Below are 24,650 nucleotides of genomic sequence, written 5' to 3' on the forward strand. Positions count from 1 at the left end.
CTGACTTAATTGAAAAATCCTGGAGTTGGTCGTTGAATGCAGATCTAATTGGTTTGCGTTCATTGGATAATTTAATTTGCTTGGAAGTGGAAGCTTCCGTATCTGCATTATCGATTTTTCTTTTCGATGCTTGTCCGGTCGATGGTTTGCAAATTTTGAGGTGTTTACTTAAATTTGCAATGCTAATCATTTTTCCGCATCGAGCACAAGGCTTAGAAGGTAACGAACGATTAATTCTCGAACCTGTTTCGCTACATCTTGCCCTGTGTACCGATAAATTGTTCCTTGAGATTAGCTTCCCACAAGTAACACATTCAGTTTTATCATTTTTACAATTGAAACTGGTGGTGGATGCCATTGCTTTTTCGAAAATCACAGAAATCAAAAAGTCTAGTATATAGCGATACAATTTTCAGGTATGTTATTTATATATAATTTCTTGAGGTGAAATAGAAAATGCACGATCACGTCAAAATTCAATCTGGTCGAAATTACTATGAAAAACCACGTGAAACACCTTTGAACTTGAAATAATAGATGGTATGTAGCTTCAAAGAAAATTAAATACCTATTTTTTTACAAAAAACGAGGAGCACTGCAACAGGACATCCGTACTCTACAATTTTCAGGTATGTTATTTATATATAATTTCTTGAGGTGAAATAGAAAATGCACGATCACGTCAAAATTCAATCTGGTCGAAATTACTATAAAAAACCACGTGAAACACCTTTGAACTTGAAATAATAGATGGTATGTAGCTTCAAAGAAAATTAAATACCTATTTTTTTACAAAAAACAAGAAGCGCTGCAACAGGACGTCCGTACTCTTCGGCTGCTCTCACAAGACTGACTGATCTGCAGTGTATGCCGTCTTATATAATAAAAACGCGAACCAGGTTAAGTTAAACCAAAAACCTTGGTGATTTTTTCGAGTGAGGAGCTGGTAACACTGCGAGAAAAAGGTTGCCAGCCCCTTACTTTAGGTTAGGTTAGACCAAAAACCTTGGTGATTTTTTCGAGTAAGGAGCTAGCAACACTGCGCCATCAAATAGAGCTCATGCCTTACGATAGAAATCCATTAAGGCGAGCTCCTCACTTCAGCTCCTCACAAGAGGGCGTAGAACCGGTGCACCTGGACTACTAGTTATCTTGGAAACAGTGAGACTTAGGAAAAATCTGTTTGCGGATTCGTCATGTACGCCTATATGTAAGTAAAATATGAATAAAACCTATGCTTGGAAATCCAAAATGGCGACCGGAAGTGGGGTTATTTTTGAAACGGTAAGACTTAGAAAAAATCTGTTTGCGAATTCGTCACGTACGCCTATATGTAAGTAAAATATGAATAGAACCTATGTTCGGAAATCCAAAATGGCGACCGGAAGTAAGGTTATCTTGGAAACGGTAAGACTTAGGAAAAATCTGTTTGCAGATTCATCAGGTACACCTATACGTGAGAAAAAATATAAATAGAACCTATGTTCGGAAATCCAAAATAGCAACCGGAAGTGGGGTTATCTTGGAAACGGTAAGACTTAGGACAAATCTGTTTGCTGATTCATCATATACACCTATACGTAAGAAAAAATATGAATAAAACCAATAGTGTTCGGAAGTCATGCAGGTTTGGACGTGACGACGCAGTTCAATAACATAGGTTAGACCAAGAAAAAAACCTTGGTGATTTTATTTCGAGTAAAATGTTGGCAACACTGCGAGAAAATAAGGCTTATGTCTTACAAGAGCAAACTATTAAGTCCAGCCTCACCAAGCCTCACTTCGAGCCTCACTTTCGGTTGCAGCTCTGTCTTTATGGTTCTACTCTAAAGTAGGCCAAAGCACGTAGAGGCTCTCGTGTAGTTTAGCACGAAAAAAAAATAAATAGGTTAAGTTATATCACGTAAGATCGTGGCATTCGTACCAAGTACGAGTGGGAAAAAAAAAATAGGAAATTTTACAAAAACATCGCTAAACGCTAAAACATCGACAAAAATTTGTCAAAATATGTCAAAAACTGATTTTCAATTGATAAAAAAAAAACTACAAATACATACCTACCAAGTATGAGTGGGAAAAAAATAAGAAGCGGTGAAAATTGCACTAAAAAATCGTCAAACGCTAAAACATCGACAAAAAATTGTCAAAATATGTCAAAAAATAATATTCAATTGATAAAAAAAAACAATACCTACTAAGTATTATTTTGAAACAATCCAATTACACTACTCAAGATGTAATGTCTATTTATCTGTGCTTTAATATATGTGTATATTCAGAAACACCGTAGTATTATGTAACGTCATTTCAGGTATTTAAAATCAAATCCTCCTAGGTTTATTCTCGGTAACTCCGACTGTTAGGCACTTATCCTGACCGTATTATATTTCATGTAATGTTTAATTCGCCCAGCAGGTGAGGCGAGCGATTCTTCGTTGTTGCGTTGCTAAGCTCAGTTCAGTTGAGTTAATTGAGTTAATCAGTTAGTTATTAAATTAGCAGCCCGTAACAATACGTTATATACGCTTTTCAAAAGGATTCTTCGGTCACCGAGCTTTGGATTCGTGTGGGAACGCTAACGTGAATCATGCTAATGCTAGAACCTGCAGTAGGCATTTCTGCCCAGATGATTATGTACGTAATCTGAAAAGTTAACTTTTAGGTTTACATCGAAGAAAGATCCTTAAGCAAGATGCCTTCGACTCCTTATTATGAGCAGGAATGTAGGGAGTATAATCCTGGTAAATACTTCGCCTACCATTTCTTTGCCATTGGTGTACAATTCTCTCTCGCTTTTTCCCTACATATTCACATAAAGCAATAAAAATACAAACTGCTAACTTTTCATTCCATTTTGGTTATTTATTAAACGGTACGTGTTTGTATTTATATTTGATAAATTTCCTTGTTCTTCCGTCCATTTAAGTCAATTGAGATGATGAAGAAGTGATAAAATAGATGAATGACAAATCACAGTTCCCCTTACTTAGAAGAGCGACCACAAGAAAAAGAACCTTCGTCGAAAAGTCCCCGAGCACCTTCCTCCTCTTCCATTCAACTCGGGCTATAAGAGAGCATGCGCCACTCTCCCTCTCCCCTCCACACTGGAGTACGGTGCACAGGACTCGCGAGTCTGCGCAGGTTTCTTTGCTTGTGGTTCCCCTATAATAGTTATATAAAATTGTAGACTCACCTCACTTAGTTCTCCGGCAGTTTGTTTCTTTATACATCATATTTGGAGAAGATACAATCATATACAATTCAATCTATAGTTGTACGTACACTGTATATAACACACCTGGATGTATAGGGTCAAGGAAAACAAAGAAATGAGCATAATTTTCTCTTCGGTGAAGATGTTGAACCTAAACCAAAAGAAACTCAAATAATGAATTCGACAATGTAAATTGATGAGATTTAGTAAATCATTTGATGAAGTGAACTAATTCTGAGTGGACTAATCGCAAAGTACATAATCAGCTCAGGTCCTATTACTTCTTCATGGTATGTGACGTAAAGTTCCTGCCCAACCGTTTGACGGCGTTAGTGGTTATCGCATCTCCTTTTCTACAGCTTGTAGTACACATCCTCATCTAGACATTGTTCTTGTTCTGGTGTTTAATATCTGTATACTGCAACACTGTCGTTTTGTCATTTCACGTGACTTCACATTGAAGTGATGCATTCACTTGGCCGGTTACACGTCATCGCACGCAAGAACTTCAACCGTTACCATGGTTTTGGGCCAGGGCTGAGTTGGCTTTCAGGTCGCCTCACGATAAGATCTCTCTCTTACCAACGGACCTGGAAGAAGGATCACTCCGCTCTTGCGAGAGTCCAAGCATCCTAAGGAAGGAAAGAAGTTGCACTCCGCTCTTGCGAGAGGCCAAGCACCCGAGAGAAGCCGCACTCCGCCTTCCAGCGAGAGAGGTTGAACTCTGCTTTTGGCAAGAGAACCCACTCCACTTTCGAGTGGGAGATACCCCACTCCGCTTATTGGCGAGAGAGAACAACTCCACTTTAGAGTGAGAGGACCCGCTCCGCTTGCTGCGAGAGGTTTCCTTCCCCTATCAACCTGCGGCACCCCGCCAGGGTAGTGTGGCGTTGGGTTTCCAGACAACCTACTCTCTCTTTCAGGGGAACCCGTGACGACTGCGGCGACCAGGCCCTAAGTAAAATTATGTCCCCATACTCTCCATTGGCGCCTCACTGCGAGGAATGAATTGGACGTTCCCTGCTCACCCCCTTATCTCTTAGAGTCTAAAGGTGGTACAGGTAAATGCACGTGAGTGGTAAGGCTAAAAGTAAATACAAGTGTGTAAGTGTGCTAACGGACATCCTTGTGATAGGATAATAATAAACTGTTACTTACATACATACATACATACATACATACATACACACATATATATATATATATATATATATATATATAAAATAATATGAACACCAATGCAATTGCAGAAAACTTGTATTAGTAGGGGGTTGGGCTCCCCTTGCCTGAATGACAGCTTGTATCCTACGTGGGATAGACAAATAAAGGTCCTGTACAGTGTGAACTGGAATACGTAGCCACTCCTCGCACAAAACAGTCTCAAGTTCCGAAAGTGTCATTGGAGGTTAAAACCGATTACACACTTTGGCCTCCAAAATACCCCACAAAGGCTCAATGATGTTAAGATCGGGGGACTGTGGACACCAGATGAGATGTTGTACCTCATCACTGAGCTCATCAAACTATGCATCAACGCACCTAGCAGTGTGAATAGGGGAGTTATCATCTTATAAGATGGGGCATGTATCGGGAAAGAAAGTCTGAACCATGGGATGGAGGTGGTCACCCAGGATGGTGCAGTACTTCTCTGCGTTGATTCTCCCACGCAGGACGACAAGTGGGCCAACAACATTCCAAGATATAACCCCCCCCCCCAAACCATCACAGACCCCCACCATGTTTCACGGTAGGCACTAAGCAGTCAATATCAAATGCTTCAGCAGGAGTTCTCCACACATAAACACGTCCTGTGGTCTGAAATAATGTGAAAGACGATTAATCTGACCATATCACATGTTCCCATTGCTGCTGTGTCCAATTCGTGTGCTCTTGGCACCACCTTCTTCGTGTCACTGCATTACGTGGAGTCACCAACGGTTTGGGGATGGCAACTCTGCCATGAATGTTCACAGAATGCAGCTCCCTTTGAATGGTTTTCGTTGATACAGGGTCCTAGAGGTGATTGTTCATCTATGCGGTTATCTGGGACAGTGTTGTCTTGTGCTTTCGAGTCACTATTCGCTTCAACACACGTCGATCCCTGTTGGATAACTTTGTTTTTCGCCCACTATTCTCCTTTGCAGTCGTTGTCTTTCCATGTTGTATGTAGGCTGTCAGAACAGTTGACACTGTGCTCCGTGCTACACCAACAAGTGAAGCTGTTTTTGTCACAGATGCTCCAGCCAGGCGGGCTCCTATGATCATGCCTCTCTTGAAGTCTGAAAGGTCAGACATACCTACATTTGACGGATAGCTGACTGGTCTCATGCAACTCTCACACCAGCTTCTGATAGACTGATATGTTTGCTTTCATTGCCACTAGATGGTTGAAATCTGCTGAGTGTTGTTTCTTTTCCACGACGGCGTATATAGGCCTTTGCAAACCAAGGTGTTCATATTATTTTGTCCATTACTTGCATATAAACCTGGTTTAGTCTTTATTTACACCCAGAAAGCCCTGAGATATTTCTGAGTCTTTGTACTACGACTGAATCAGTTAGCACATATGGGTAAACTTTTGCCGACCACCCAACTGCAGTGTTTAGCGTGTTGAACGCAGCCAGTACCAGTACTCCTGCGCCGTGGTGCTGAGCACTGCGTGGGTGGACGTTGCAACACTTAGACGGTGTGATAAAATAATTTTCACAATTTAAAATTTCCCCCAGAATTCCTACTCGTACCTGTTAAAAATGAGCTCATAAACTCAAAATGAACTCCTCTTTTACCCAATTCAAAAGTATTTTTTCCCCTGAAACTTCCTGTAAAACAATTTCAATTTTTGAAATTGATAGTATAGTTTGAAAGAATCTTACTAAATCCTTCTAATGGAAGTATATAGTTTCTGAAAATTCCATTTGAAAAATTCGAAAGTGAAGTTTAGTGTAAACTTCTGAAAGAGATTTATATTTTATCTTCCAATCCGTTACTTCTCTAGAAATGTGTACCTTCCCTCACACAAAGGAGCATAAGCCTTCGATTGATTTCATAAAAACTAAATATTATCTCATTCAATCTTTTAACATGCGTCCATATGAAAGTTTTCCAAGAGTATGGATCAAGCAAGTACCAAAATGTAGTACAATAGGTTTTCAGTGGTTTCAATTCTTTTGGAAAGGAAGATAATGTTAGCAAACAAAATAAACGTTTTGTCTTTAGCTATTACATATTTGAGGGTGTAACTTACAAGGGTGTACAACTTGAATTCTTAGATTTAGGGAGGGGGCATTGTACCCCTGTACCCCTTATGTTCCTGCGCCACTGTCACAGGTACCCATTTTATCAGAGGCGAAGCGAACTCAAAATCAGGAGCATAGCTGGCAAAGTTGTTACCTGACATCGCCCACCCTGGGAATCGAACTCGCTCTCCTTCTCTACAGTCAGTCACCCTACCGAAGAAGGGATATCGAAAGTTCACACTGGACACCAAGAATGAAACAATCAGAAGGCCCTTTGGAGACGATTGGTTGACTATCGTGTGGATGTATTACCAGCCGTAGCCCATGGTCCGTGCACTCCATATTCAATAATTAATACGTTATGATCACTTTTATTGCACATAATTCATGGTTTTTACCATGTTTAAAATCTGGTACACAATCTCTTGGCACCTTAGAACATTTTATACTATCCGTTTTCATTTCATTTGAGCAACGTGCAATAATAAAAAAAATACTTGATAATAATATACTTTAATAATTATCATCTTAAATCTCAAAATTAGACACTTTAAATATTTGTAAATATTATTCGACCTTACACCCATGTGAATAGCTTTGTAAACGTTAAATTAGTATGAAAAATGCAAGTATCATGGAAATCGGTCAACAGCATAACAAGAGATACGAGAAGTTTGACTGAGCGCCTGCAATCATTGATGACGTTATAGTGGAAAAATGTAGCGCTGCCGAGTGCTTCTCAAGTCAAAAATTACTTTATGGGTCGCCTACAATGCATTTATGAAAAAACATTCTCTACTTAAACTTTCGTACAGCAATGGAGCCAGGTACAGAACTAGAAGGAATCACAAATAATAATAACAATAAAAATAATAATAACAATAAAAATAATAATAACAATAAAAATAATAATAATAATAAAATTGTCTTCATTAGAGCGAGTGTGTTTCGGCCTCAAGGGATGTTCTTACAACAGAACCTTGTCTGGAAAATTAATGCAACTACAAAGATGGAATAAAGAATATACATTGAAAAATATCTTCTGGTGGGCAGCTGCTACACAACAATTGATTGTTAAAACTGACAACAATACAGTAAAACACGTAATAGCATTTATACTTATGGTAACTGTTAAGAGGCAATCAGGAATCTACACTAAATCTGAGAGTCGCAAAAATTCACACAAGATGTCAGTGTATGTAAATCACAGCAACCCTATTGCAATGAGCAGGTGGCTTTCCTTATCTAAGAGCGGTGAGAATAGGTAATTATTCAATTCTACAGTTCATTGTCTAACGGTAGAATTTATCGTTTTTACAGCCTATTTCCATGTGCTAATATTAAATTACAGAGTAGCTCGATTACATTTATGCATAAGAAAATATTTTTTAAAAAAATGTTTCTATGGGCGGATATAGAATTTTCTGTAAAGATGTGGGTATTTGACACTGACCTACGTCATTCGTAATGGAATGCAGGATAAATTCACAATTATAAAATATCAATTTCGATATCTTTTTTGTATATTGGCCTAGTGAACCATATTAGGGAGATTTAGTATTTCTTTTCAAAATCAAAATCTTTCTGAGAGATGATGTCAATAGACGTGTGAGATTTATACGAGATAAATTCGTTTATTTATTTATGTGTATTAATTTTGTTTTCAGTGCTTGATTCACGACCACGTCAAAGTAGCCTCTGGGTGCGAACCCAACCAGGACAAGAGTGTTTCCTTGTTCACATAATCATCATTCATCTTCATCATTGCCTGAAGAGGCACGTAAAGGAGACTGAACGGAAAGAAATACAAAACATGTTGATTGGCTATGTTTGTTGTCTCCTTTCGCTAGGAAGAGCTGCTTTAAGCTCATCAATATAACTAGTCTTAAGCTGTTTCCGGAATGGTGAAAAACTTGTATCTACTTCCCTATGTAATATTACGTATATAAAGTGCCTTTTGTGGAGGTACGCAACGGTACGCCACGCCGGGACTTCTGTGGGTAATGGGCAAAAATATTATCGATTTATGGTAAGCTTTACATATCCCTTGTCACAATAACAAACAAGCTTGAAGAGTACCGGAACCATTCGTGCCAGAAAAAAAGCACTGCATGTGTATATCCTACTTACGTTCATTGAATCTGAATAGTAAGCAAAGAAAGCACACCAAATTCCTAAAATGTGTAACTGCCGTTGAATTATTGTACTTTTTTACAGAATAAGGAAATCGACATTGAAGAATAAAGGGATTTCCGATGAGAAGTGGTTCACCTCGTAATCAAGGTGTCAAGGGTAGGTCCATTCCCAATTAGCCTATTTGAACAAAGGTCGACAGACTCGACAGTTATTGTCAATCGGAACATTTAAAACTTGCTAAAAGACCAACTCAAGACCAACATTATTACATTATTACATTAATTGTAGCAAAACGTTAACGCCCGTCATTTGACCTGTTTTTCGTGGGGGGAACCTGTATAACGAATCCCAACCTTGTGAAATATGTGCAATTTCCTGCATAGCTTCTTCATAAGTGTCTAGCTATAAAGGAAAAATAAGGGAAGAACATATGTTTATAATTTCTTGAAGTTTAAACAAAATCTTACGCAATCTACGTTAATAAATTTTAGCGATAAATGATTTACAAAATTAAATACGAAACAATATTTTCCAGCTATGTGGAATAAGCAGAATATCATAAAATACCTATATCAGAATTAACCAGGCTTGCCATCTAACGGCAAACGTTGGAACTAAACGATTCGCTTTTCGAATTTCTCCCGTGGTTAACAGAAAAGAATGAAATTTTGAAAATATACTCGTTACTTGTAGAGGTCGCATTGGGTAAATTATTAAAAAGTGTATTTTAAGTTAGAGAACAACGCTGGCTTAGTTGGTGCAGCTGACTGCCACGCAAGAGATGCAGACAGTGATCGAATTGGGTCGGTGTGGCATAACGGTAGTAAATTAAGATGCCAAAAAGCATAATGGTAGTAACTTTAAAATTTGGAGCTTAACGTACAAATGGCCAACTCTTTGTGCTGAGAATGATAATCGATGTATTATTTAAGAAATCACAAATAAGAAAATTGTATCAAAAGATAGGTCTATGCATACGAGCATACAGGCAGTAATTTATTTCCAATTCGGCCACTGGACACAGCTTTGATTCTCGTGGTGGGTGATATTTCAGACAATCTCCGTGCATAAAGTGCCTTTCGAGAACACCAATCAGTGGGTACTTGTAGGGAACGCTGGAGGGCGGAGCGAGGTGTCGATCACATCACCTCCATAATAAACCAGAGCAAGAGTGTGTGTGGCGTTTCTACCTCCACACCACCCACGTGCCCTCATGGCACCATGCATTGCATAATGGATTGCATAATGTTGTCGACATTAATTCTACATTTTTTAGGCTGACTTCGTCCATGAATAAAGAATTTCTAATTCCATTAGCAATGTGAGGTTAACTTCTTACGTCCAAACTGTAAAATTGGTATTTTATTATTATGTTCAACGCTTGTGCACCGAACAAAAAAATACAACAGTTTGTAACATGTCAGTACATTTCTGTTTTATTTCCTGCAACTCTTCTGACTGATTCATTTGTAAAGACATCTCAAAGGGAAACATATTTATTAGCCTTTCATTGGGAAAATGTACTGGTGTCGAAAGTCCACCCTGCGGCACCTACTAAGGAAAGAAAAGTCTCCCATCTCAAACTTTCCTACTGATCATAGCCATCGACAGAACTACGTAGAAGAACCACCAAATTTCTCGCTGACAACTGTCTGGTGCCGCTACGTAACAATTGATATTTATAATAGACAACAATGCAGTAAAATACTTGAAGAGCGTGTCTACTCTTGGTAACTGTTGTGGAGTAACCACATGAAACCCAAAAATCCACAGAAGATTACAGAGAACTGGGTCCAGATTCTTGCTATGAGCAAATGACTTTCTTTATCTAAGAGGGTTAAGAATAGATACTTAAGTATTTACTTCTGCAGTTTATTGCATATCGGTAGCATTTGTCAGTTTTCCTTATTCCTTAGCTTAATAGTATCTCGCACAAGAACTCAATTGCATTTTCGCTTAAAATGTACGAGTTACTGAATATTACGAACATAACGTAAAATATAATTTGTTTCTGCGGGTGTACATAGAACTTCTGTAGAGTGTTGGGTGTTTGAGACTGATCTATGTCATTCGTAACTGACAAGGGAGGTTATCTAAGTGTCCCGCTCCGATTTCCATGAAACTTGGCAGGTGTATAGAGGGGCCCAAAGGAAGAAATACGTGTTTTTTTGTTTCGGATAAAAAACTGTTTTAGGGGCAAAACCTCCCCTCTAATGTCAAGATGAGGACAAATTGAAGTGGGGATCTGACCCCTGTGACCCCCTCCAATTTCCATGAAACGTGGAAAATGTATAGAGGGGGCCAGAGGAAGAAATACTTGCTTTTTGTTTCGGCTAAAACCGCCCTCAAATGTCAAGATGAGGTCAGATTGAAGTGGGGATCTGACTCCGAAACCACGTAAATCTGGCATAGAAACAACACGCTCATATAATTATAATTGGAACACACACAGCACAGAACTGTAGGATTGTCGGTACCAAACGCAGTGCAATTGTAGAGAGCTGCCGAATTCATAAGACACCGTTGTTCCCGGATAGCAATGAGCATAACAATAGACGGACCAGAGCAGGGTAACAGAGCATCAAAATAGCCGCACACGGGAACCATAACCCTATCAAGCATGACCCAGATATCATATAGGTGATATCCATAGCCAAGGACACAAGAGGATAGTTCCACAGATGAATACACAGCATGTATAAAACATTTCTTACCACCAGGAAGTAACACGAAACAACGTTATGGTAATCGATCTGCCAACACAAAGTAAAGACAAGCACCCAGGCATCACATTGAAAACCGGCCCCATTGTTGTTTCCACGGTGCCAATGTACATACTCGTCACAGTAAAGGTACTCCTCAAAAGAATGATTTAAACATAATGTTCGGTTACACCATGCACATCTGATTACTGCCACTGCACCACAAACATCACATATCGGATTACTGTCACCACCAAAACAGAATGATACCGGATTCTCAAATGGAGGTGGCCTTTCGGGAAGATACACACTCTTATACCATGCGTATTGGAAGACGTGTCGAAACCTGGGTGAGGACAACTGGTTATGTGTGAGTGAATGTAGTTTGATAATGTTATTGCGAAATTGGAGATTAATGTCACTGTGTAGTTACAGGACAAGATCGGAAAAACCGTCGTACGAAAGTTTTCCAAATCCTAAATCCATACACATCTAATGCCAGTCAATCCTTTAGATATTGTCAACAGAGTAATATTTTTCTCCTGTGGTGTCACCTCTCGCCTGTCACCTGTCATAATATCACTATGTCCACTCCACGAATCCAATAGCAGACATGGATATCTGAGGGGGACACAGGGGTCGGTTCCCCACTTCAATTTGTCCTCATCTTGACATTTGAAGGAAGTTTTGCCCCTAAAACAGTTTTTTAGCCGAAACAAAAAAATAAGTATTTCTTCCTTTGGGCCCCTCTATACACCTGCCAAGTTTCATGGAAATCGGAGGGGGACACTTACATAACCTCCCTTGTGAGTGCAGGATTTCCCCCAAAGAAATTCATAACTATAAAATATCAGTTTCGTCTTTTCCGTGTCCATATTAGGAAGAATGAGTGCCTCTATGCAAATTAAATACTGGAGGTGAGAGCTGATGTGAATGCATTAATATCTAAGTCATTGTGTACAATAATTGTGCACTTGTGTTTATCCCTTCCTCGGTTTCCTATAATTACCGTTCATCATCATCATCGCCTGAAAATGCGGGAAAGCTTCTAAATGGAGAGAAATACAAAACATGTTTATTGCCTATCTTACTGTGATCTTTCGCTAGAAGGAGCTGCTTTAAGAAATCAGTGTAGCTATCCCCAAACTCTATCCGGAATTCTTGATAACTGGTATCTACGTCTGGACCTAATTACTAATCCAAATTGTATATATTTCATATTTACTTTCAGTGCTGAGGGTTGTAGCCCTTCCCCCATTGGTAACCTATTTTGTCTGTTTCCTTGTACCAACTTTGAAACTATTCGTATTCTTTCTTTCAGTTTCTAGTTTCTCCTTGTTCGTATTTATTTCCTCTAATTTTCATAATTTACTTTAAACGTTTTCACTCACTGACATGACAGGGAAGATTTCAGCTACGTTAATTCAATCCTTCAGTCTTACATTTGAAATTTCCAGGGGCAAAGATTATGCAGCCCCGAACAACAGCACGACTGTGACGTTTTCCTGCGACTGTGCACAGGGTTGTAGTCAAGGTGTTTACCACCGAATACCTTTTAGATGAACTTATTCATTAGAGTGTACCTTCTGCGTATAACTTCTACTTACGTTTTGTTTTTTTTATTATTAAAGTAATTTTGCGATTCCTCCAATGAGGCTATTACAGTCAAGTACTTCTGGTCTCACGTAATTGGGATTGTCGAGAAGGCCCATCAGTTGATCAGTTGAAGCTTCAAAAGCAAATCGAGATATGGCTGCAAATGACACTACTCTAAGAGTTCACGCAAAGTTCTGACGTGTCTAAAGAGGCACCTTGTAGTGTTTCCGAATAGACAGGTAGAAGCAGCTCCAGTAATGTAAGTAGTTCGGTCTTCAAGATATTTTTCCACCCTGTTCGTTTAGAGTATTATTAAAGTTATTAACAGCATGCAAACGAACAATTCACAAAAATAATATCTAGAAGAAAAGAAGCCAACCTCTGTGGCGGAGTGGTTAGCACTGCGCTGCGAAGCCAGGAGTGTCGAGTTCGAATCCCGGTCTCGGCTTGGGTGTTCTTCGGGAGTCTCACTTCGTCAATTTTATCACATCATCATACCATTCATATTTGTTTTATTTTTAAAATTCTCTTTTACTGAAATATGACCGTCATGCAAATTATGAATATAGCATCATTATAATCATTACTATCAACGATATTTTTTTGTAGAACTTTATTGTTTTCATCCTTATATGCAATGGATACATAATCCAAAATTAATGGAAAATGATCTCCACACAACATTTTACAGAACTTACCGTATACACTTTGAAAATTTTAGGCCCTGTGTCGATTAGTCTATCTGTGTAAAGTGGGCTCAAACGTATAGCTACCCTGGCCCAGCAGGCCAACGAAAACAAGTGTCTGCGCAAGTAGTTACGAGAGATGGCTCCAGCAATGAACACGTGACAGGAACGGGATTGCATGGAGGGGGGAAAGCGACTGCAGTTACGAACCTAAGCAGCAGCGTGCACTTCGACCTGCCCACTCGATGTCCTCCCTGTCTCTGTTATGGGCGGCTTTGCTCCAGAGTAGGCTTGAACAGGGTATAAAACCCACAAATGACAACCCGATCCTGGTCAAATAAGTGAAATAAAACTACAGTTGCGCCGGGCCAGGATCGGGCGCGGAGACTGCCTTCATGGCAGTGACCCTCTGTTGCCGCGTTTACCTACGAAGAAACTCGCTATCAAATAACGAATTAGATCTAGCGCTTGGGCAACCCCCTACATATTTATAATTCCCCCTTCCCAATGGAGCCATTAGGGAAACAGGATATTGTCAAAATAACGTTCTGAGCTGTGATTGCACACCGGTTAGTACAGCGGTTCCATTATAACCATATTTGAACGTTTATTCAATTCTAATTTACATTATTTTCTTATTAGGTACGAAATAAAGCCCTGGTGAGCCTTCGTATACCCTGCAAAAATATAAGTAATATATTCAAAATCTTTGATTTTAATTTCTAGCACCGTTTCATAAGGATCGGGTTAATAAGAAGAACTAAGGGAAGGACAAATATTATAATTTTCTGAAATTTGAGCTGATTCTCGAACGGGATGCGTTACTAAATTTTAGCACCCTCGTAATTTATAAAAATTAAATAACCGAAATACTTTACATATATGTCGCAAGATTAAATTTTAAAGAAAGTTGTAATTGAAGAAAAAAGTCATGCCATCTACCGAGAAACACAAGAACTAAACGATGCGCTATTGGAATCACTTCTTTCTTAACCGGCAGTTCAAAAATTGAAATCATATATTTTTAATACAAAATTGATGTTCAAACGTACAAGCAAATTGTGAAAAAGTAGTCTTATAGTGTATTACAGTGGTATAGAGAAATAAGTGAAGGGCATTTATATGTAAAACTAGATGTATAATATATATGTCCACAGATAGGCAAAGGAACAAGTTCTACAATTTGAAGTGGGATCCGAAGTTAAGTGTATCTGAACTTCGTAATCCTTGGTTACAAGGCGACAACATTACCCGTTACTCCATTACGGGAGGGAGAAAAACATTTCGAGAATTTTTCATCGCGTTTTGGTTGGTTCTCCGGCGCAAGGCCGTACGGTACAACGACCTTGCGTCCCTCTCCAACTAAAAAAAGAGGCCCCCCACAGATGGTGGAGACGTTGACGCCGTTGTGGTGCTTTAAACTAACATCTACCTGTACCATCGCCTGGAAGTTCTCTTATTTGCAGATGATAGCAGCTCTAAGCAAGGATGAAGCAGGTTTTAGCAAGGAATGGAATTCAAGAAGTCCTCCACATGGATTATACGAGGCAGTTGCTGGCGTAAAGGTGAGGCAGGGAGCTGCTGCGGTTGTGTTGACCCTCCAGGAACTCACTACCCTTCCACGTGTCCATTGGTAGATTTCTCTCGAGCCACTACTTGCGCAGAGGACTTGTTCGCTTGCTCCAGAGGTCCCTGGGAGAGAATATAGAGTTTGAATGGTCTGCAAAATACCCTATATATTCAGTATTCTTCCTAAATGAAGTGGAATATTGTTGGTCCTTTGTTTATTAAAATACACTAAGTGACGATCCAACACACGACTGCTCTACTCTCTCTCTCTCTCCCTCTTTCTCTCTCTCACTATTGCACTGTTGCAATCCTTCAGTAGTGACAGCCAATCCTAGAACTTCCTGATGGAGCTTCGTATTTTATTTCTATGGCGCTAGGTCTGTCCCTCTCCAACTGAAATAGAGGCTCCTACAGATGGAAGAGACTTTGACGCCGTTCTGGGGATTTGAACAGACATCTACCTGTACCAACACAAAAACCAAGACCTCTTCGACAACTGGAGAATTTTCGGATCGAGGAGATAACATTCAGCTTTGCGAAGAATTCTCCTTTCGTGACATTTTGTATTTCTCAAAATAAGATGTAGCTGCAGGGTGAATTAATTTTAGAATTAATATGAAAAAGTTCCTTTTGAAATACAATTGTATGAGTGAAAAAAAACAACATGTGCAGTAACAATTGAGATCTTAATGGATTCGCAATGTAAAACTACGCCAAACTGAATCAAATGTACGTGTTTATGGAAATTAATGTTCATCAAGGATATAATCATGTATGCAAGAAATCCACCCTGTTCGTAAAATATGGAAATCTTTACTTAACAAAGCGCTGAACTCGTAACATGTTTTACATACTTAAATACAACTGTTGCATGCAATCACGTACTGTATGAAAACTCACTGCTCAAAACACTAAGCCTCTCCAAGAAGTAAAACCGAAAATGCACCATTCCTTTTCATTTGCTACTTCATATGCTTTGATGCAATGATTTCATTCACAAAATTAACGGCAATAACATGTAATCCTCCCCAACGCCTGGTTTTTTCAAGCTGCCACAGTAGATACGTATTGTTGGCGTTTGGAATGGATTCTGCATACGCTTTTGTGCTGGGGTATAGCAGTTGGGTGTTATGTTATGTTCGTTAGGTCCCACTTAAGAACAGAAAGAAAAATATGAAACAGAAAATAAACGGAAGTAACTGTCTAAGAACCTTGATTGATAAGGGCGAAGCTGAACGCCCAAAGTTTGTGGTAAATTTACAAATCTCTTACAAAAATTGGGTCAATTTTAATGGGCATCGCTATTGAAAATTGCAAATTTGTTTTTCAGAATGGAAATAAACGCCGAAATTATATTCATATTAGTTATAAGATGCCGAATGTGGCCACTTGGCTCATGAAATGGCTCTTCCCAAATCCTTATATTGCTTCACGTGACTCGTAAACTTTCAATTTGTGACTGTGGTCACTTCTTATTCTTTCTCGAAATTGGCATTCTGGAAAATGTTTATTCTAAATTTCAGAATTATAGATTTCTCTACGGCATAAATGTGTAATTAAAAGTATTATCAATATGTATAAATCTAGCGAACACAGTTCAGAAGTGGCCTAATTAGAACTGTGTGACGTTTCGAACCCACCACATGTCAGATTCCTCCCGTGAGTGTAAGAAGAACGCTGTAAAAATGATCATGCTAATAGACTTTGGTGCGATGTTCGCCCACCGCCGTAGAGTTAGGTAACACACATAACACCACGTGAACTAGTGAGCATTTCAGGATCCAAGTGTTACTCTTTTGCCGATGTCTGCACTAACGCCACATGCCATCTGCTTCCGGGGAGGGTTTTGCGTGCTCTAGGTGACGAAGGAAGGGAGGAAATCCTTTATTAATAATCGGCACGGCACGGCACAGCTCAGCATAGTACCCTTCCAATTAAATCAAACACCGTAACCCGTTGAGCACCCTTCGGTCTAGATCGGCACATGATCAGAACAGTTCGAATTCCTCCCTGAGAATTAAAACCGATTGTGATGGCTGGTTCCGAACGGCCAGCTAATTTCTTTGAACGGTTCGTATAACTTGGACCACTCTTAGCAGCCACTACCATAAACTATATTTCCGACGAGTTTTACTATTAAAGCTGTGGGCTGGTTCCGTACCGCGCTGACACTAAATAGTTTGTGTCCTGCATAGGTGAAGACGCAACTATAACTGACGTCACGAATCTAAATTTCTTTGCGTGCCAATTCTAACATTCATTTTCGTAGGACAAGTTCATTGCCTACCGCAATCTCACTTTAGGTTGTAAACACAATCCTAGTTTGTACCTTCTACATACTTGTGATTATTTAGAAAAAAGCGGCACTCCCACTCGTCGCTTCCATCGAGGCAGTCGTCTCTTCCATCGCAGCTTCTTCTCTGCTCGATGCAGAGGGAGCTGTCGTTGCAGCAGAAGCAGCTGGGCGGACACAGTTCGTCCCTGCAGTCGGAGTTTAATGTAGTCACCAGATACTCTAGAGGGAAAAAAGAGGGAAGCAGTTAAGACCAACTATGGTGTATATTACAAGTTGTAGTTGCATACACTGCTCAAGCGTAGTTGCGTCGCTGTAGCGTGTGATAAAGGGGTCCCTGATCCAATCCCCGGCCGTTCGACTCCCATTGCAAACTATAGTTTCCGCCCCGATTAACCCATTCCAGCATAAAAGTGGACTTAAACATTGACGTTGACTGATTATGCGCGATGTGCTTCATGTGTACTAATCTGAAACTAGCAAATAGATATTTCAATATTTACAGATTCTTAACAAATTGTTAAATGAATTCCTTTTGTGAATACATAAATGGATGAGCTCGTCTAGAATATTTGGTACTTTATAGGTATCTCAGTATCCAGATTTCTGTTTCCGAGTGTGGAAATAGTCCTAGTCGCCAAAACTTCTAGCAAAGCAGCCAAAATATAGGTCACCATTTCCAGAGGTGCACGCTGAAGCTGCATGTGCCTTTAAATTAAGGACTCGATGCAACAACATGACAAGACACACTTTTGCCGAAAATAGTTTTTCCAGCCAATCGATATGTTGCTAACGTATCCAACTATTTCAGGTGATATCTTCGTAAATTCCTAAAAGATAGCTGCAGCATTCAGACTGTCATGTTGTTGCCCAAACGATTTCCCCTCTCTTTCTTTGGAAGAACATGACAAGCCACTGGACACGATGACATTATGCAGTGACCTGTTTCTCAATCCCTGGAGAAATTGTATAATTTTTACTCATCATTGCTTAATGTTAGTTAGTTAGACGATAGTGATAAGGACATTGACTACCGCCCATGAGGTTATAAGTCTTGAAGTCAAGAAAGTAAATAGTTATATAATTAGTGGCTTATCGTACTTTTCTATCTCTAACTTCTAGAACTTCCTGAGATAATAATATTTAGTACAAAATTGCGGCATCAAATAGATAGACTTTTTAACATTAAGTTCATCGGATATCTTCGTAAATGAAATTGTTATGCATTTAAAACACCTTAATGTTGTAATAGTTATTAAAATTATTTGCAGGGCTTAAGATATTGTTGCCGCGAGACTTCCAGATGGTTTATTTATATGACAGCAAGAACAGGACCAGCCACAAAATCGTGTGTATTTCTTGAAAACACATTTTCGTTTGAGACTACTAATGATTACTTACATCCATTCAGTCAGTCAGGTGGCGCTGCCAACGTCTTGGAGCAAAAGTAACAACGATGAAAATGTAAGCATGAAGGTTCATATTAACTTGCACTGATCCTAGGCCATTAAACACTTTTTGTAGTTGGCAGTTGTGAGTCGCAGTAAGTCTGTAAGAATTGCACAAAATGGCTTTTCGGAAGTGCCATTGTTTTCAATTAATGCGTCACAAGGATAATTCAGAGTTAGTTAATGCATAAATGTACAGTGCATAAATATGTCAGAAATATATTACCAATATTTGGAGAATGATCAAATTACACGTTCCCACTCTCCCGTGACGTCACATAATAAGCATGAAGATTTCCCTCCCTTGATAACAACTACATGTCAATATTTTATTTGTGGACAGTGGATTGTGGAAAGTATTCGAATAGTAGGTGACTGAACTGATTGACGACGCAAGTGCTTTGGTTTGATATTTTAAGATGGAATCGATGATAGAAGAATAGAATAGAATATAACTTGTTTATTGCCAGAAACAAGCTACTTGTATATTACTAAGTGGTCAATTCAGTAATTGAATTTTCCTCTACACTATATACGGTCACTGTTGTATTTTTCTCTCTGTGCTTAGGGAGATCCATTACACAAATAAGCCAGATTCCATTTGTCATGATCAAGGAATGTTCCCTGTTTGGAAAATGGACCGCGATATTTCTTGTCTTTAGAAATTGACGCTGCGTCAAATTTCATCAAGCAAAGTCCTCGTTTGGCTGGGATCACTGGACTGCCACGTCGTCTTAATTTTGATTATCCTCCTCCGAAAAAATGTCCAATGATGAATGAAAGACAAGTTGATGAATAAAATGGTGAAACACAAGTTGAAACGATTTTTTTTCATATCTCCCAAAAGGAGGTAAGACTTTGCTAAGACAAATTCGGTCAGTTTTTAAGTCTACTTTATGAACAGATAGGTTAATTGGGACTGGACTCAGAGTTTAAAATGAGATCTGAACTACTATACTCTGTCCCGTTAATCTGTGAAGGAGGGCTGCGCATAACGGTAGAAAGGCGGAGTAAATCAGTGCGTGCTGCTGCAAATAGCTGGTAGCTGCAACGGCCATATTTCTCCTCATGCACTCGCTTCCCCTCTCACGCGCTCATTGGTCCAGACCTCTAGAGTCACTACTTGTGCAGAGACTTGTTTTCGTTTGCTCGCTCCAGAGATTCCCGGGACAGAGTGTATGTGTGGATTATATATGCATCCAAATTTCAACCTCCCTTCCACGTAAAACTGCATTTTTGAGGACTAACGAGGTTGTGGCGTTTGGAATCACATCCAGCATAATCCCTAATAGTGTTTCTGCCCTTACACCACTTTGAATCTCCATCTTCGCAAATAATCAAAAATGGAAGAAATGCGAATTAAACTAGAGCAAATCAGTCCATCCAACCCCGGAGCCCTTATTACAAGACCACTTGTAAGGATCCGCCTTGGATCGTACTTGGTTCGATTGGGTCTATTGAGCCTCGGATTCACGCTCAGTATCGCTTCGGGGCTTGAGTCTCCTCGGCTCAAGGTTCGGGTTATTCCGGCTTCTTCAATCCTCGATGTAAGGTGCCTCGTAATTCTAGGTCAAAGGTTCTCAATGTACTCATAGATCTTGACCAAGATTCTATAAGCAATCAACAATCCTTTTTCCCACTAGGTTCTGTCGATATTCAGTTAAGTATCCAACTTCCTTTTCTCTTTTCAGCCTCTGACCAGAGAACTGAAAATTAATCCGTGACCACAGAATAAGAAAAGGTGTTCCCTGACCAGGGACACAAACGTTGACTACTAACAGTCTATCGACCGATCCCGAATTCTGGTATATCCTACGACAATCACAATCCTCTCAATTATATCCCCTGACCAGGGGCATAGAACCGAGAGAACATAAGCCTTCTGACCAGAAGAGCTAAGTAATTGTCCTAACGATAATCCAGAATAAACTAATTCCTAGTAGCGACGGAAGTAAGCGCAGAAATACGGGTGTGAAAAGAAAAGACGGTAATACGAGTTCCGTATTTATCTGGAGTTCGAATACAAAAGGCCACGGGCCACCGAGCTTCGCTGCTTATATAGGATTTCTCGGTGCCGTGAAGGATTTACCAACTTTTATCTTTACCTCAATTTTACATTACAATAAAATACGTATTAATAAAATATCAAAGAGGAACATAATTAGCTACATACAGAAATTACTATTTTTAACCTTCTGTGAATATTAAATATGCAATATAATTTTCATTGTTACACTCAGCATTTAATTTGACTAGGGAGTATGGCTTCTTCCAACTCCCCTCTCTCCCTGCAACGGCCACGCGAAAAGACAACAAAGAAAAGAAAGAAAGTTTACAACGTTAAAATGTTAAGCAATTTTTTTTAAATACAGGTTTTGTCTTCCGCGGGCATAACTTTCGTTTACCTTAACGTAACTAAATTCTGATTACACCGTCTTGCAGTAAAAATCAGGGATTAATATGATATTAGTTAAATTATTGTCCGCCAAGGGACACGACAGATATAGCGTGGGGAAGACAGCCTAATCTTTCGTCTTTTCCCCGGTTTCAACGTTTACATAAAGTTGAGTCTGCCTGGCTTCTACACAATAGCGATTGCTTTCTCGCATTGTTGTCCCCAATAATGAAATTCCAGCTCAACTTGCTGACAGAAAGAAACAAACTCCTTGAACTTATATTTAACATCAGGATGTATAGTCTATATACGAGGTGTGTTTCACTTTTCTTGGTAATTAAACATTAACACATAAAATTTATTAGTACCAAACAAAGAAAAATATTAAGTTTATATACATCTTTGTAACGTGAACACTGCTACACGTTACAATTGCCCCGCTTCCTACGAGAAAATTTGAACAATTTTCTCTTTCACAGAAAAATTGTGAAAATTTTCAAAACTTCACTTAAATTCATAAACAATTCACTGGCAAGTCTTGAGGTTCCACACTAGTCACAAGAAATCTGGCTTTCTCCGAGTATTTCTCTTGGTCGTTCCTGGGAACAGGTGAACTTCTTTAGCTTCTGGTAGTTAACCCGATCTACAGGCTCCTTTGTAGACGGCTGCAGGAGAAGTGTGGAGTTGTCCCTCATCTGGGTAGCGATGTATGGACCGACGTACACCTCGAAGAGTTTGGAGATGTTTTGGAGACGACTGGAGCTCAGCTTACGGTTCTTCACTAGGACCAGATCTCCTTCCTTCAGGATCAAGGCTTGACCTTGATTCTTCACTTTTCTCCTCTTCTGTTGGGCCTTTTCTCTCCCTTGAGCTTGATATAATTTAAAAGCCCAAGTCGTTTTCTCATCCTGTGGTACAGGCCAATAAAACCTTTCATGAGGTTCCTCCGGGATGGCTCTATTGAAGAAAAGTTCAGAAGGAGCATATCCCGTAACAGAGGAAACTGAATTGTTCAGTAACCAAACCACATCATTGATGAAATTGGCCCAACGAGTATGCTCTCTGTAGCAAAACAGCCGCAAAAGACGGAAGACTTCTTGGTTAATTCTCTCTACCACATTACTGCTGGGATGATAGGCTGTGGTGCAGACATGAGTAATGTCCTTCCTTTTCATGAATTCGCTCCAGGTTGTCGAAGTGAACTGGGTACCTCGGTCTGAGAGGATGACTTTTACTCGAGAGTAGTGAGCAAAATACGTCTTCTCCAATACGTTCACGATCTCCTGAGATGTAGCTCTCCTCAGAGGATAGGCCGAAACGAATTTTGTGCCAATGTCAACGGCAGTAAAAATGTAGGAGAACCCATGGGAAGTTGGTAGCTGACCTATAATATCAATAGACAGCATCTCATGAGGATCCTTGGGTGAAATGTGAAGCTTCTCTCTCAAGATTCCTATCTTATCCATTTTTGTCTTGGCACACATCTCACAATCCTTAACATACCGAATAACATCTCCGGATAGTTTGGGCCAAAAATATCTATATTTTATTTTTGCTTTGGTCTTTGTAATGCCAAAGTGTCCTAGGTTATCGTGATTTTCTCTAAGTATCTGGGAAACAAATATTGCCGGCACACAAAGCTTCCAAATAATGGATTCACCCTGAACTCTTCTGAACAATAAACCTCCATGTAGACAATAATTCTTCCTAGTTCTACCTTGAGTAATGGTATCAGTCTCTTCTGGAGCTTCCAAGATGCTAAAGATGCTTTGACAAAACAAGTCCTCCCTCTGGGCTTCAATCCACTTCTCCAGTTCCTCAGTCTCTTCCCGTTCTTGCCAAAGATAGTTCACCTTAAAAAGTGTCTTCGGAATCTCTCCTTCTGGTGAATCAGACGCAGGATACCGGGAAAGAGTGTCAGCTATCTCATTATCATTTCCTCTGACGTAAATAATCTGGAATTGGTAAGCCTGTAGTTTCAAAGCCCATCTAGTTAACCTGCTATTAAGATCCTGAGAGTTTTTTAACCAGACGAGTCCCTTGTGGTCCGAGTATATTTTAAATGATTGGCCTTTTAGATAAACTGAAAATTTCTCCACACCAAAAATGATACTCAGACACTCCAGTTCATGGATGGAATAATGTCTCTCATTGTTCCTCAGTTTTCGACTTGCATATTGGATAACATCTACAATTTTCTCGCCACCTTCTGGTTCTTGGAACAATATGCAGCCTAACCCTTTAGCAGAGGCGTCGCACTGTAGACAAAAAGGCTAAATTAAAGTCTGGCTGAGACAATGCACCAGTAGTAACTAACGTAATCTTAATTTTCTGGAACGCCTGTTCTTCCTCTTCACCCCAGCTACACTTAACATCCTTCCTTAGGAGGTGACTTAAGGGTTCTACATCCTGTGCTAATCCAGGATAAAATTTTCTTCTCCAATTAGCAAGACCTAAGAACTTCCGGAGGTCCTTCCTACAAGTCGGTCGAGGAAATCTCAAAATGGCTTCATTTCCAGCGGGGTCAGGTTTTACTTCCTCTCCTGATACTATATGCCCTAAAAAGCGGATCTCCTTTTTGACAAATTCACATTTCCTTAATTTAATGGTCATTCCACATTCTCTCAATCGTTCTATGACCAATTGTAAATGCTGTAAATGCTCTACAAGCGTCTTGGATTGGAATGAACAAGTAAATCATCCAGATACACGGTCAGATACTCCTCACTCTCTGGACCAAAATATTTGTGCATGACTGAGACAAAAGTGCTGACCGCATTCGATAGTCCAAAAGGCATCCGAGTAAATTCATATAAGCTACCTCGATAAGAAAAAGCTGTGTATTTTCTATGGCCAGGGTGTATTTTTACTTGAAGGTAGCCAGACGCGAGATCCAAGCTGGAAAAATACCTGGATCCTCGGAAACGTTGCAAAGACACATGGATGGGTTCGACGGAACTTCTTGGAACTATCATTTTGTTGTTGAGCTGGCGAAAATCAATGCACGGGCGTATTTGTCCTTGAGGTTTATTCACTACAATTAAAGGATTCAAATAGGCAGAATTCGAAGGTTGAATGACTCCCCATTCCTTCCATAGATTTAGTTCCTTTTCTAAAGCTTCACGCTTGGCAACAGGGATCGGATAAGGCTTCCTAAACACTGGCTCTAAATCCTTCAACCATATCTCACACTGAACGTCTCTAGCACAGCCAGGTCTTTCTGAAAATACATGGTGATATTTCATAAGCAAATGGAACAAACTATCCTGTTCACTCTTGGACAAGAACTGACTTTCTTCAACCTTTTCCCTAATTTTGTCTTCACTGGCACTCCACTTATCCAACACAGCGACGTTTACTCTGGGTTCCTTGCCT

The sequence above is a fragment of the Lepisma saccharinum genome, chromosome 4 (genome assembly GCF_977018435.1).
Source record: "Lepisma saccharinum chromosome 4, izLepSacc3.1, whole genome shotgun sequence".
Classification (NCBI taxonomy): Eukaryota; Metazoa; Arthropoda; class Insecta; order Zygentoma; family Lepismatidae; genus Lepisma; species Lepisma saccharinum.